General features: G+C 39.5%; 1 pseudogene; it reads right to left on the reverse strand.

Moving 5' to 3' along the window:
- Nucleotides 1–7,607: 7,607 nt before the first annotated feature.
- On the reverse strand, nt 7,608–7,761 carry LOC131228253 (5.8S ribosomal RNA; annotated as a pseudogene).
- Nucleotides 7,762–11,660: the final 3,899 nt, after the last annotated feature.

The raw sequence follows: 11,660 nt of genomic DNA on the forward strand, positions 1-11,660 counted from the left end.
AAATCCAGACTCTTCAAACCATCATAGGGCCAAAGAAATTTTAGATCAGATTTAAAATCCCACAGTTATGTACAGCCCATTGGGAATGACCTTCTGAATGGTTGAAAATGCCACCTCAACAGTTTGGATGGCCTAAAAACGTCAAATATGGACTATTGATCATTTCAATGTTAGTAAGTTACTAACAACATTTTCCTCTCATGGGACCCACCTATGCATTGGATCCTCTTGAATTTTTAGCTCATGCCCTAAAATAAGACAGTGAAAATTATGAATAATTAGGATTTAAAACAAGCATAAAAATGTGGTTCCATCAAGATTCAACAGGCTAACACAACACCAACGTGTGCTATATACGTGTGCCAAAGCTAGGAGATGCTCCCCTACTCCGTGCCAAAATTCGCCCGATGTTCATTGTGATTGCGGGGCTTACTGTGTTCTTTACGAAAAATCCGAGCTGTCCATAATTTCTCACATATGATTTTAGGGCTTGGGTCCAAAAAAGATCCAGATTTGAATCTCAGGTGGGCCACAAAACAGGTAAAATTGCATATTCAATGCATGCCCTTGAAACCATCATGGGCCATAGAAATTTTAGATAGGACGTAAAATTCCAATGGTTACATTCAGTCCACTGAGAATGATCGTTTGAACGATTGGGAATGCCATTTCAATAGTTTCAACGGTGGTCAGCCATCCAGCTACTTTTTCCTGTCATGGAACTCATCTGTGCCTTTCATCTGCTAAATTTTGGGTCCACGCTCTAAAATAAGATGGTGAAAATGGTGGACGGTTTGGATGTGGGACAAGCATCACGAATGTAATGGTTAAAATAATAGTAATAGGCAGTTTTGGAATAATAGTTTGAAAATAATAGTTTTTTAGTACAGAAAGCAAAAGAGAGGTGGCTTATGGAAAAAAACCCTTTAAATATAATGCATACGCAGACGTCGTAGCTCAACACCTAGCAACACGAGGTAGAGGGACAACTTGTTCGTTTGAGTCGTTCTTCCTCATTTGAAGGTGGGCCTTTCCGAATCGAGGCTTCAAAGAGCAGACCTGGCCTCCATCCGATTGTATTTTACGGGGTGATGCACACGTGTGAGATTTTCTTCCGTTGCAGCGGTTCAAAATGTTATGGCAGTGGAAACTACACCCAAGTTAGGTTGTGGTGATGGCTCCAACAATGAGATGTCTCCTCTCTCTCTTCTGTCTCTCTCCTCTATTTGTCGAGAGAGGCATTCTCTCTCTCTCATGTACTTAAGTTTCTTGGGTTATGGGACCTACTCTCATGTGGTGTGATCCATATATAAGGTACCATAGAGAAAGAGAATAACTCATTTTAATAATCTTCTGAAGAATCTTTTAGTGTGAGAATTTTTGTACATAAGAAGGGTAAAAGATAAGTCAGCCTTACATATTTAATTTTAATTATTTTAGTGAAGAAGAAAGATCTTTGTTGCTACTTAATTTATGGTTGAATTTATTGATTGATGTCTTAAATCTGTAAATTAATAGGTCTTTCAATGACAGCTCGATACTATCGAGCAAACATCAATGTCATCGAAAGTTGTTTGATGTCATCGAAAAAATTCGAAAATTTCACAATTGGTTGCTAGACACTTTTGGTGTCCTACTCGATACCATCGAAATGGGTTCAATGCCATCGATGAGTCGTGGATGACATTGAAGTCCCATCGAAGTGTCATCGGAAAAATTGAGAAAATACATGTTTAGTCACTGGAACATTTTGGTGTTTTGTTCTATGACATCGAAGAGGTTTGATGCCATCGAAGTGACATCAAAGGTGTCATCGAACAAATGCGCAGAGTTACACAGAGTTGCGTATCTGTGGAATTTGTTTCCAATTTCGATTGTGATATCATATAGGCTATATATGGGTGTAATCGGGAATAAGGATTATTCTAAGGGCTTTCTAATTCATTCATAGGGTTTTAAGGGCTTGTAAGGAAAGATTCGAGGCTTGTTTGAATCGGATATTAACTCTATCTCTTGTAATTTCTGCTTTTATAGTGCATTATTGTCTCTTTGTGCCGTGGCTTTTTCCCACAAAGGTTTTTCTATGTTAAATTTGAAGTATTTGTGATTGAACTTGATTGTTGCAATTGGAAAACTTTGCTTGATTCATCTCTGTGTGCTTCCGCAGTCCCCCAATAGAATCATGTAAATCTCCATGCATCTTTTTTCTTATTTTTCTTTGATTTTCGGTATTTTGTATCAGCTATTTTCTTTTATGGTTTTTTATATTCCTTGTATCGATCACTTGTGGATTTTTTTTCTACAATAATTTATATCAAAGCCAAAAGTTGAGAAGACTTTTAGCATGAGATCAGTGTTGGGATTTGTGTAGTAATTGCATTTCAGATGGTTGGATCAAGTTTAATCAAATTCGAGGTACCGAAGTTCAACGTATTCAATTATGCATTGTGAAAACTGAATATGAATGTTTGGCGGATAAATTACAAAACTTTTATAAAGAAAAATTGATATCAAATTTTTTTTTTTTCCAAAGATAGCTATACAACAATTGAAGATGAAGGAATGGCTCTCTTTATATGAACACTTGAATAAGTTTAAAACCACAATCAGTAGATTTGGACAGCCGATGCCAAGATTGGTGACGAAAAAAATGTCGCGCTTCTAATTTGTTTAGTGCTGGATTTGTTGAATGGTTTAATTACAAATTTCAACAATGGTTCGGATCTCAATATGTGATTCGTTGTGAGTCTCATAGAAAAACATATGGAAATTTTTTTAATAATGCTATAATAATCAGAGGAAGATCTATTGAGAAATGTATAAATGAGAGAAATTAGACGTGATCCAAGTCGAAAGGGCACAAAGTAGAAAAGTGTTATAATTGTAAAAAGAATGACTACTTGTGAAAAAAAAAATTATAAACTCAAGAAAGTAAATGATGAAAATTTCAAACCTGATTTACACAATTAAGCATCGAATTCAAAAGATTTCTAAGGAAACCTAGTTGAGAAAAACAATTCATATGAGGATGGAAAAGTATTGCCGATAGTGATTTTGTGAGAGAATCTAAGCCATTAATAGATTTTAGATTCAGGTACTTCGTTCTATATAATTCCACACATGAATTATTTCTGCACATCATCATGTGATGGCAGCAAAGTTTACATGGGCAATAATAACAAGTATAAAATTGTGGACATTGGAGATTAGAGATTTTAAAGTTACTATGTTTAATAGTATCATATGCACAATTTTAAGTGTGTGGCATATATTGGATCTATGAAAAAGTTTTTTTCGCTAAGAAAGTTCAACGTAAAAGACACTAGTTTGTGAAAACATGATGATGTAGAGAGGGTCACGGACAATTTCATGTCATGGCCAAGATGGACCAAAAAAGCCCGATCGGAGGCGGAAGTGATCGGACCGTCAGAACCCTAAAGCAGACATATCTCACAAATCGAGAATAAGTTATCCGACGTGTCCAGATATGATTTTGGGGTAGGACGAGCTACTTTAGCCACCCTATATGCCGGGTTGTGCACGCCAAATTTGTGAAATATCATTAGATCAATGGTCGTTTTTTTATTTTAAATTCATTTTTACTATTTATAGTAAGTTTTAGTTTGATTATAACTCTTCATCTGTTGAGCTTTAGAAGTTAAGTCCAACATGAAAAGTTCTTAAAATAATTAGGATAATAACATGGTTTGAGGCTAAATAGTACACTTACTATTTTTGGCTAAAAGCGTGATGACTAGTAGGAATCATGGCCGTCTATAAATAGTAAGTTTACTATTTATAGTAAGTCATGATTCCTAAGAATTTTAGTTATAGTATGATTCTGAAACTTCTTCCTAGGATTTATGTTACTATTTAAGAGGTTGTAAGCTCTTTTTTAATTATCAATCAATTTATTATGAATTTCTAAAATTTATTCTATTTTTTAATTATTTTCCTCGTGGATTCGAGGTATATCCGTGAGAAATCTAGAGAAATTCCATGGATTCAAAATAATTATCCTCCCCCGGAAAGACGGTGCTCGACCTCATCACGTCCATCCTGCGTCAGTAGATGGGTAGATTATATTGGTTGATCGAAGATACTGTGTTTAGCGAGTCCGCCTGTTATGAAAAACTTTGTTACAATTTAGCATAAGTAGTTGGGCCACATGAGTAAGTACTAAATGCACTTCTTTGTTAAAATTTACTTCTTAATTTAAAATATTTTAATTTATATTTTTATAAGGATTATTTATTTGAAAAGTTCTATAAAACTCAGTTCTCCTCTTCTAGTGTTAAAAGTAAGGATGTCTTAAATTTAATTCATTCTAATACTTAGGAGGCTGCTATTGAATTCTACGAGGTTCGAAGTACTTTGTTTCCTTTTTTAGTGATTTCTTCAGGAAGATATGAATTTACATGTTGAGAAGAAAAGTATTGCTTTTATTTATTTTATTATGTTTATAGTATTAGTTGAAAATTAGAAGGAAAAAAGACATTAAGTATATGAGAACTGATAATGAAGTAGCGTACACCTTAAAAGAATTCAAGAATTTTTATAGCGAGTATGGAATTGAGAGACACTATACAGTCCCTGGTACTCCACAGTAGAAAGAGTTGTTGAAAGTATAAATCTTACACTTACAAATTGTGTTATGAGCATAAGTTTAACTAGGCTTGAGCAATATTTTTCGGTGAAAATCTTTTATATAGCTTGTTATTTGGTGAATCATTCTCCTACAATTGCACTAAATTATAAGATCATTGAAGAGGTAGTAATCTGAAAAATCTATTAATTATTGAAGGTCATGCGGAAGCAAACCCAAATTCAATAAAACTCAAAACAAAAGGATGTGAGGTACAAAAAATATATTTTTCTTAGTTAGTGATTAGTCGATATGTGGTTTTTAATAAAGTTTTGTTTAAAAGAGATATAAAATTGCCGAGCCGAGAATCACAAAAGATAAATGAATTGAAATCTTCAAATAATGTTCAGAATCAATCTATTGATTCAGAAGTCAACAAGTTGATGAAGAACATGCAGATGAGATAACCGGTGCTAAAACTCAAAGTGATCAGAGTCGACTAAAGAGAGCTATGTATAAAACCCTTTGTTTGGCTCAATGATTATGTGGTGTGATTTATTACGATAGTCAAAGTACATTGCATTTTACAAAAAATATGATATTTTATGCTTGGACCAAGAACATTAATGTCCAATATCATTTTATTCACGACATGGTGGAATATGAACATATTGCATTATAGAATATTCACACCAATGGCAACATAGCAAAGATGTTGATTGAAACCTATTGTAAGAGAGAAGTTTATTAATTAGTACAGGAATTCTTTTGGGCTTATTATTGCCTAATAATCGATGACATTTGGGTAATTGTTATTGAGAGTATTTTTCACACTATTAAAGAAATTAGCCTCAAATGGGAGAATGTTGTTGTGGTGGAAACTACACTTGTGTTAGGCAGTGGTGACATTTTCAGTAAGAAAACATCTCTCTCTCTCTCTCTCTCTCTCTCTCTCTCTCTCTCTCTCTCTCACGATCTCCTCTGCTAGTCTCTTAGTGAGAGATGTTCTCTTTCTGTTTCTCATGTATGTAAATGACGAATCCACGGAACTTCTCTGGATTCCTCATAGAGACTTCTCGAATCCACAAGGAAAGAAAGCAAGAAATAAAAATAAATTCTAATAAATTCGAATTTGATTAATGAATAAATAAAAACGAGTTCACAATCCTACCAAGCAATGTGAGAGAAATCAGAATCAAATTATGATTAAAACTCTTAGAATTCGCGACTTACTGTAAATAGTAAACTTACTATTTATAGACGGTCGTGATGTCTACCAGTGCGCAAGGTTTTTGGCCAAAAATAGTAAGTGTCCTATTTGGCTTCACCAAGCTATTCTCCTAATTTTTCTAAGCTCTTTTCACGTTAAGCGCAACTCCTAAAGCCTGACGGATGAAGAGTTATAATCAAACTAAAACTTACTATTTATAGTAAAAACGAAATTAAAACAGGAAACGACCGTCGATCCAGGGGTATTTCACAAATATGGCTTGCGCAACCCAGTGCGGGTTGGTTGGCTAAACTAGCTCGTTCTACCCCAAAATCATATATTTTACGTCGGATAACTCATTACGAATTATGAGATACGCCAAATTTAAGGTCCGATGGTCCTGATCACTTATCGTCAACTGGGCCTTTTTGATCCATCTTGACCATGTAACTATCCACGACCCGCTCTACATCAGTTAGTCACTCGGACATGAATCTCTCTCTCTATTTCTCATGTATGTAAATGACGCAAGCGAAGGACGTGATGAGGTCGATCACTGTCTTCCTCGGGGAGGGGACGGGAGTAATTACTCGAATCCATTGAGCTTCTCGAACTCCTCACCGAGATTCCTCGAATCCATGAGGGAAAAGAAAAAAATCTAATAAAAATAAAAAAATAACTTGATTGATGATAATAAAAATGAATTTACAACCCTTTAAATAGTAATATCAAATATAAGAAGAAGTTTCATAATCAAACTCTCTCAAATCGTTACTTACTATAAATATTAAACTTATTATTTATAGGCAGTGATGATTCCACTAGATTTCATAGTTTTTGGCCAAAAATAGTAAGCATCCAATTCGTCCTAACCACGTTGTTCCCCTAATTTTTCTATGCCCTTTCATGTTCGGCATGACTCCTAAAACTCAATGGATCAAAAGTTATGATCGAACTAAAACTTACTATAAATAGTAAAAATGAAAATAAAATGGATTTTCGACCATCAATCGGATGGAATCTTGCAAATCTAACATGGGAACTTGGTGTAGTTGGGTTAGTTGGCTAAAGTAGCTTCTCAACCCAAAATCATATATGGAACGTTAAATAACTCATTCATGTTTGCGAGATATGCCTGTTTTAGGGTTTTTACTGTCCTGATCACTTTCCCTCCAATTGGACCTTCTGTGGTCCATCTTCGCCATGAAAGTGACTCGATGTCACACAATATCAGTAAAGCATGGTTTCTCTAGGTCATGGGATGTGCTCTCATCCATGGTGTGGTCTATATAAAGGAAACCACGATACAGAGAGGTCATTTCAATGAATTGGGATGTAATCAATACACCTTGTGGAGGTGCACGGTCTCTATTTATAATTAATTGAGGGGAACAATCAACTATTAGTTTAGAGGGTTGTTATAAGAGATATAATAGTAATTGAATATTGTTAGGATAATTACAGTTGTGTACAATTGGAGCAAGCTTATCTATAGATACCAGGATATGCACGATCACGAGTTGCCTTACAGGGTGAAAGCCATAGGCTCCACGCCTGGTGGTGCCCTTACGTCAATTCCTTTAAGTTTCAACCTTGCGACCATACTCCCCCTGGAACCCAAAAACTTTGATTTCTCATAAGGTGCCGTGAGTCCTAAAAGCTACATCCGCCGATCCCTGGTCGGCATAGCTGCTGTCGGCCGGGCGCTCTGAAACCCCGCCTCTTCCTTCCGTCGCTCCCGGCGAAGGGCGGCCGATCTCCGCCCGCGCCGCCGCTAGATGGGGAGAGTGCGGGTGGCGGCGGCACGGTGCGTGATGCCGGCAGTGTGCCCTCTGCCGGGTGGCCTCGGGCTCAACTTGCGTTCAAAGACTCAATGGTTCGCGGGATTCCGCAATTCACACCAAGTATCGCATTTCGCTCACGTTCTTCATAGATGCGAGAGCCGAGATATCCGTTCTTGAGAGTCGTGTAGGTCCGAACGCGCGCCGGCATCCCCGGGGGAGCCGCGCTCATTCCGCCTCAATTCCTTGGCGCCCATCGCGTCGGGGGTCGTCCGTTGCGTGGGCTGGGAGAGCGCATCCACTGGCCAGGTCTTCTCGTCAGGGTCACCGGTTCGCGGGTCTCGCCGCTCGACGGGCCTCGACAATGATCCTTCCGCAGTTCACCTACGGAAACCTTGTTACGACTTCTCCTTCCTCTAAATGATAAGGTTCAGTGGACTTCTCGCGACGTCGCAAAAGTAGTGGTATTTCACTTGCGCCGCCGAGACGGCTCCCACTTATCCTACACCTCTCAAGTCATTTCACAAAGTCGGACTAGAGTCAAGCTCAACAGGTTCTTCTTTCCCCGCTGATTCTGCCAAGACCGTTCCCTTCGGCTGTGGTTTCGCTGGATTGTAGTCAAGCATTAAGTGGGAATCTCGTTAATCCATTCATGCGCGTCACTAATTAGATGACGAGGCATTTGGCTACCTTAAGAGAGTCATAGTTACTCCCGCCATTTACCCGCGCTTGGTTGAATTTCTTCAACCAAGTAACTACTGAGACGAGAGAACCTGGCCCGGGGGGCCTGTTTCAGGCCATAAATTGCTCGGTGGAGTTTGCAGACATAAGAAGGACGAGCAGGATCTATAAAACCCGGAGGTTGCTTCATATAAACCTATGAAGAAAGGCATTTTTTGACGTCCAGCTGACGTATAGGCCACTCTTTGGACACGGCAAGGCTGCAGACAGTTCGAACAGTGGTTGGTTTGATGACAGGGCTGAACGTTTCTCCATAGTCAAGTCCCATACTGTTGAGTAAAGCCCTTGGCAACGAGTCGGGCCTTGTGTCGCTCAATAGACCCGTCCGCACGACGCTTAAGCTTAAACACCCACTTTGATCCAACTACATTCATAGACGGATGGTAGGGAACAAGAGACCAAGTGGAGTTGCGAAGTAGAGCATTGAACTCATCCTGCATGGCTGCGCCACCGAGGATCACAGTTTGCTTGTGTGAAACAGGTGGGTTCGATGGGCGAGGTGTGCAGATCAGTCATGAGACAAGTGGGCAGTGGGTACCGGGTGACAAGCTAGACTTTAGGTGTTCTTGTGTTATCCTAAGTCTTGGTGACCATTGGATGATTTCGGATGAGAGGTGGATTAGTAGGAACCACAGGGGAGGGAGATAGCAAGGAGGGAATAGGTAAAAGGGCATCATGACATAGGGTAGGAGATGGAGGGGATGAACTAGTTATAACAGGATTGGGGAGGGACTGGTGTGAAGGAGAGACACAAGGATCAACTGGAGTGATAGAGGGCACTGTTGTAGGAGATTGAATGGAGACTAGGATAGGCAGTGGACTAATGGAAGTTGGAATTGATGAGTGGGACAGGGACAATGGAGAAGAGAGCTTAGGCGTGAGGCCGAGGAATGGGAAGGTGCATTTATCAAAGACAACATCTCGGGAGATGTACATATGCCCAGTGGGTATATGTAAACACCGGTAACCTTTGTGGGATGTAGAGTAACCCAAAAAGATACATTGCATAGAGCGAAAGTCAAATTTATGTGTATTGTAGGGGCAAAGATGAGGGTAGCAAGCACAACCAAACACCCTCAAGGAGAGGTAATCAGGTGATTTTTGAAATAATTTTTGGAAAGGGAAAATGTTATGTAGGACCATGGTTGGCATTCGATTGATTAGGAAAGATGCAGTCTAAAAAGCGTATGGCCAATAAGAGAAAGGAACATGGGACTGAGAAATGAGGGTCAAGCTAGTCTCAATGAGATGGCGATGCTTCTGTTCCACAGTTCCATTTTGGGCACTATTGTGTGGGCAGGAAACATGATGAATAATACCATGAGAAGAAAGAAAGGATTTAAATTTTAAGAACTCACCACCACTATCGGTCTGCAGGACCTTAATTGAACGGGCTAAGAATTTTTCAATATAATTTTTGAAAGTGACAAATACAGAAAAATCTCGCCTTTATTTATTAATGGGTAAAGCCAAATATATTTACTATAGTGATCGACAAAGCTAACGTAGTAGCGATGACCACTTACAGAAGGTACATGAGATGGACCCCAGAGATCTGAATGAATAAGTTCTAGAGGAGCAGTAGCAATCGAAGATGAAGGGGAAAAAGGTAGACGATGGTTCTTCCCTTGCTGACAGGCAGAACGAGCTACTTTAGCCACCCAACCCTGCTACACCGGGTTACGCAAGCCGGATTTGCGAAACAGCACCAGATCAACAGTCGTTTCCTATTTTAATTCTGTTTTTACTATAAATAGTAAGTTTTAGTTTGATTATAACTCTTAATCCGTTGGGATTTAGGAGTTGCACCCAACATGAAAAGAGCGTAGAATAATTAGGAGAACAGTTTTGTTGAAGACAAATAGGACACTTACTATTTTTGGCCGAATACCTTATGCACTAATAGACATCATGACCGTTTATAAATAGTAAGTTTACTATTTGTAGTAAGTTGTGAATTTTAAGAGTTTTAGTTATAGTTTGATTTTGATTTCTTTTCCATTGCTTGATACCCCCTATCTAAAGGGTTGTAAACTCATTTTTATTTATTTATTAATCAATTTCAAATTTATTAGAATTTATTTATATTTTTATGCTTTCTTTCCTCGTGGATTCGAGAAGTCTCTATGAGGAGTCCAGAGAAGTTCCGTGGATTGAATAGTTATCCTCTTGAGGAAGACAAGTGCTCAACCTCACGTCCTTCCCTGCATCACCACTTTATAAAAGGTACATGAGATGGACCCTAGAGATCTGAATGAATAAGTTCTAGAGGAGCAATAACAACCGAAGATGAAGAGGAAAAGACCAAAGGACCGCCATGGTTAGGAAGAGAGGGTAACTTATGATGAGAGAGTAGACTGGAGACAACACGACTGGTTGGATGAGCAAGGCACTCGTGCCACACCGAGGAAGAGACACGTTCACTAATAAGAGCCTGAGGAGAAGCAGCAAGACTCTTGTCCCCCAGAGAGAAGGCATACAGACCATCCTTCAGGTGTCCTTGCAGCAGAGTTTTCTGGGTGGAGAGATCCTTGACAAGATAAAAGTCAGGATGAAATTCAAGTAAGACTTTATTATCAGCAGTAAAACGACTAACAGAGAGAAGATTCTTAGTGATATTGGGAACGAACAAGAGGTTATGTAACTCAAAGGAGGAAGATGGAGAACTCAAAATAGAATAACCAGTAGAATAGATAGGAAGACCTATCCCACTACCCATGTGAATCTTGTCAGGGCCATGATACTCGGTTTTCGGTTTGAATTGTCGTTTGCCATATCAACGGTCAAGTGATGTGTAGCACGAGTCAACATACCGGTTGGGATTGAAGAAATTGTCGCTACCGCCAAGTACGGAGAGCGATCGGGTTGGAAGGTGGGGTAGCATCATCATAGCGGTTGTAGCAATGGTGCGTAATGGCCGAATCGGTTGTAGATCTGGCACTGCGGGCGACCACCAGCTGTCTGATGTGGGGGGCCACTCGAGGTCTAATGTAGAGAGGGGACCGACCACGCCCACGACCACGATCTTGACCACGACCTCGACCATGCCCATGAAAAGAAGATGATGACGGGCGAGTAGAACCTCGAGTTTGGGAAGCTATGTGAACCGCAGGCGGGGAGAGATGAGGCCGACAGAGTCAAGGGTGGGGAGGGCGCGCCCACGATGTATCTCTTGATTGAGCATGAGGCCGATCAGTTCTTCAGAGAAGTAGGGTCGAGTCGTGTGTTGACAAAGGTGACGAACGAGTCATATTCAGGAGTTAGGCCACTAAGGAGGGTGGACACGAGGTCAGAGTCAGTGACGGGATTTGCCACGGCCGCTAGGTTGTCCACAATAGACTTT

Source organism: Magnolia sinica, chromosome 15 (assembly GCF_029962835.1).
Source record: "Magnolia sinica isolate HGM2019 chromosome 15, MsV1, whole genome shotgun sequence".
Classification (NCBI taxonomy): domain Eukaryota; kingdom Viridiplantae; phylum Streptophyta; class Magnoliopsida; order Magnoliales; family Magnoliaceae; genus Magnolia; species Magnolia sinica.